The 4,533-nt window shown below is 38.2% G+C and overlaps 1 pseudogene; it reads left to right on the top strand.

Annotated features, from left to right (window-relative positions):
• Nucleotides 1–1,869: 1,869 nt before the first annotated feature.
• Nucleotides 1,870–3,016, top strand: LOC141516629 (methionine aminopeptidase 1 pseudogene; annotated as a pseudogene).
• The last annotated feature ends 1,517 nt before the right edge of the window (nt 3,017–4,533 follow it).

Consider the following 4,533-nt stretch of genomic DNA (forward strand, 5'->3'; position numbering starts at 1 on the left):
GATAGGATTACAGTCAAGAATAACCTACCCAGCAAAACTGAAGATAATTATTCAAAGAAATGGGTCAGGGAGGGGTGGGGAAATGAATATTTAATGAAATAGAGGACTTCAAGCATTCACATTATTGGTGGGTTTGGAGATACTGAATGTCTGCACCTTTTTATCGGAAGCCTACCAAAAGGACGCTAACCATTACAAAAAGATTCAAATGACAGAATTCACTCCAAATATATATGTCCTTGAAGGAGCAGCTTCAAGGCCAAGAAGCTCAAATTTATTGTATTTCTCCAGAGCTGAATAGAAAATTTGACATTCAAACATCAAAAGACCCAAGAAAAGCATAAAAAAGTAAAAAAAAAAGTAATCATAGGTCGCTAGGTGGCTCAGTGGATGGAGCACAGGCCCTGGAGTCAGGAGGACCTGAGTTCAGATATGGGCTCAGACACTTAACAATTACCTAGCTGTATAGCCTAAGCCACTTAACCCCATTGCCTTGAAAAAATCTTAAAAAAAAAAAAAAGGTAATCATAAAGTACTCAAAGTACTCAATAAAACTCAACTGTTTATATTCTGTTGCAAGAAGATGATAATATATTTCCTAAGAACTTTATTATTATAAGGGCAATTAAAAGGTGTTTACATAGGTAAAGGTTTGAGTGTGAATCAGTTTCATTGGAATGATTTTTAAAAGAGAGAATGTAGGGGTGAGAGGGAATCATTGGGAGAAGGTGAAAGAGTAGAATGGGGTAAGTTTTTTCACAAAGAAGGAGGTGGATAAAGAATAATGTTTACAGTGATGGGGGAGTGGAAGGGAAAGTGGGTCAGAGGGGAAAATGTGCATATATTATGTGTATATAGTCAGTTGCTTAGAGAAATCTGTTACTCAGAAGAAAGATAGGAGGGAAAATGAATAGGAGAGTTTGGGAAAGAGTGATGATAAGGAGAAGAGGGAATTGAGAAAGGCAATGCCAAAAGCAAAACAAACTTGTGATTAGCAGAATGGATGAGAAACCAGTATTCAACAGTATGTTATGTACAAGGGAACAGAAGGACACACACAGAGTTGAAATGAAGGACTGGAGCAGAATCTATTATGCTTCAGCTGAAATAAAGAAGGCAAGGGTAGCAATCATAATTTCAGATATGCTCTACCCACTGTGCCATGTAGCTGCCCTTTAAGTGACACTTGATTAGAAAAAGGCAAAATCTGATGAACACTTTATAAAAATTATCTCTTCTGTATCTCTTTCCCTTAATCCTGATTCATAGCAAAAATGACTAATCTGTAAATATGTTTATCAAAATATATATGTATAATACTAAACCTGTTTGCTGCTTGAGGGGAGGGGGAATGGAAGGAAATTTTGTAACTTAAAAATATACATGTGCATATGGATATAAAGAAAGAAAGAAAAAAGAATAAAAAGAAAAAAGGTAAATTAAAATCTCAGAGGTAACCACCTCTTCTATCTGGCCTACATGACTAGAAAGGAAAATAATCAATATTGGAGGGGATGTGAGAAAACTGGGACACTAATGCATTGTTGGTGGAGTTGTGAACTGATCCAACCATTCTGGAGAGAAATGTGGAATTATGCTCAAAGGGTTATAAAACTGTGCATAACCTTTGATCCAGCAATGCCACTATTAGTTCTATATCCCAAAGAGATCACCAAAAAAGGGGAAAAACCCACATGTACAAGAATATTCATTGAAGCTCTTTTTGTAGTGGCAAAGAATTAGAAATTGAAGAGATGCCCATCAATTGGGGAATTCCTGAACAAGTTGTGGTATATAATATAATGGAATATTATTGCTCCATAAGAAATGATGAGCAAGCGGAGCTCATGTGGCCCCGGTGGCAGCAGCATGGCGGCCGTGGAGAGCTGTGTGTGAGAGACAGCGGGCTGCAGCAGCGAGGCCAAGCTTCAGTGCTCCACCTGCATCAAGCTGGGGATCCAGGGCTCCTACTTCTGCTCTCAAGAGTGTTTTAAGGGAAGCTGGGCCACTCACAAGTTACTTCACAAGAAATGAAAGATGAAAAAGCAAAACAAGAAATTTCTTCTTGGACTGTGGAAGGTGATATTAACACAGATCTTTGGGCAGGTTATAGATATACTGGTAAACTTAGACCACATTATCCCCTGATGCCAACAAGACCAGTGCCAAGTTACATCCAGAGACCTGATTATGCTGATCATCTTTTAGGAATGTCTGAATCTGAACAGGCTCTCAAAGGTACTTCTCAAATAAAAATACTTTCCTCTGACAATTTAGAAGGCATGCAGTTTGCGAGGGAAGTGTTGGATGTTGCTGTAATGATGGTTAAACCAGGTGTAACTACTGAAGAAATAGATCATGCTGTCCATTTAACTTGCATTGCAAGAAATTGCTATCCTCCATTGAATTATTATAATTTTCCTAAGTCATGTTGTACTTCAGTAAATGAAGTGATCTGCCATGGAATTCCAGACAGGAGACCCTTGCAAGATGGTGATATTGTTAATGTGGGTATCACTATCTATCGAAATGGTTATCATGGGGACCTGAATGAAACATTTTTTGTTGGAGAAGTGGATGACAGTGCAAGAAAGCTGGTTCAGACAATTTTTGAGTGTCTCATGCAAATCAACTGATGCAGTGAAACCTGGAGTTTGATACAGAGAACTGGGGAACATTATTCAGGAGCATGTTCAAGCAAATGGTTTTTCAGTTGTTCGAAGCTATTGCGGCCATGGAATCCATAAGCTTTTCCATACAGCCCCCAATGTCCCACATTATGCCAAAAATAAAGCAGTTGGAGTCATGAAGCCCGATCATGTATTTACAATTGAACCTATGATCTGTGAAGGTGGATGGTAAGATGAAACCTGGCCAGATGGCTGGACAGCTGTGACTAGAGACGGGAAGCGCTCTGCTCAGCTTGAGCACACCTTTGCTGGTCACGGACACTGGCTGTGAAGTCTTAACCCGACCACTAGATGGTGTGTGTCCTCACTTTATGTCCCAGTTTTAAGTTTTCTGCAGAAGATGCCACAAGATATCTGTCGACTGTACTATGCATTTTATTGAGAGTACAGAATAGAGGAGGGTATTTTATCATTGGTTTTGTTTTCATTGTCTTTAGCTAAGAGAAGAGTACAGCATTGGATGTGTGTACCTGCAAGAACTTGTCATGGGTCTGAAAAAGCAGTGAAAAATAAAAAAAATGTTCTCAAAGACAAAAAGAAATGATGAGCAGGCAGATTTCAGAAAAACCTGGAAAGACTTATCTGACCTGATGCAAAATGAAACATACTGTGTAAAAAGTAACAACAGTATTATGGGATGATTAGCTGAGAATAATTTAGCTTTTCTCAGCAATACTGTGACACAAAGACATTCTGATGAACTTAAGACTGCCATTCATTCCAATCAAACTAACAATTATTTTACCAAGCTAGAAGAAATAGTAACAAAATTCCTCTGGAGCAACAAAAGGTCAAGAATTTCAAGGAAACTGTTAAAAAAAAGTAAAGGGGGCGGCTAGGTGGCGTAGTGGATAAAGCACAGGCTCTGAAGTCAGGAGTACCTGGGTTCAAATCCAGTCTCAGACACTTAATTACCTAGCTGTGTGGCCTTGGGCAAGCCACTTAACCCCGTTCGCCTTGCAAAAACCTAAAAAAAGAAAAGTAAAGGAAGGTGGCCTAGCTCTACCAGATTTAAAGCTGTACTATAAAGCAGCCATCATCAAAACTGCCTGGTACAGGTTAGAATCACTGATCAGTAGATTAGAATTGCTTCAAAAGAAACCGCAGTAAATGACTACAGCAATCTCCTATTTGGAAAACCCAAAGACTTCAGCTTTTGAGAGAACTCACTAGCTGACAAAAATTGTTGGGAAAACTGGAATGTAGTATGGCAAAAACTAGGCCTAGACTCACATCTCATACCCTACACCAAAATAAGGTTGAAATGGGTTCAGGATTTAGACATAAAATGCTGCACCATAGATCAGTGAATAGATCAAGAAATTCTCTATCTGTCAGATCTATGGAAAGGGGAAAAATTTATGACCAAACAAGAAATAGATACGTTATAAATTGCAAAATGGATGATTTTTTACTATATTAAGAATGATGAAACTAATAAAACCAATGTTGCCCAAAATTAGAAGAGAAACAGAAAGCTGGCAAACAATTTTCATTACTAGGGATTCTGATAAAGGACATTCCCCATTTGATAAATGGTGAAAGGATACGAATACCAAATTATTACTGATTAGAGAAATGCAAATTAAAACTATGAGGTATCACCTCATACCTATCAGATTGGCTAAGATGACTAAAAGGGAAAATGATCAATGTTGGAGAGGTTGTGGGAAAATTGGGACATTAATATACTATTAGTGGAGTTGTAAACAGATCCAACCATTCTGGAGAGCAATACGGAACTATGCCTAAAGAGCAAAAAAACTGCTCATTCCCTTTGACCTAGCAATTCCAATTCTATAGCCAGAAGAAATCATATAAAATGCGAAAAGTCCTACATATT

The sequence above is a fragment of the Macrotis lagotis genome, chromosome 3 (assembly GCF_037893015.1).
Source record: "Macrotis lagotis isolate mMagLag1 chromosome 3, bilby.v1.9.chrom.fasta, whole genome shotgun sequence".
NCBI lineage: Eukaryota > Metazoa > Chordata > Mammalia > Peramelemorphia > Peramelidae > Macrotis > Macrotis lagotis.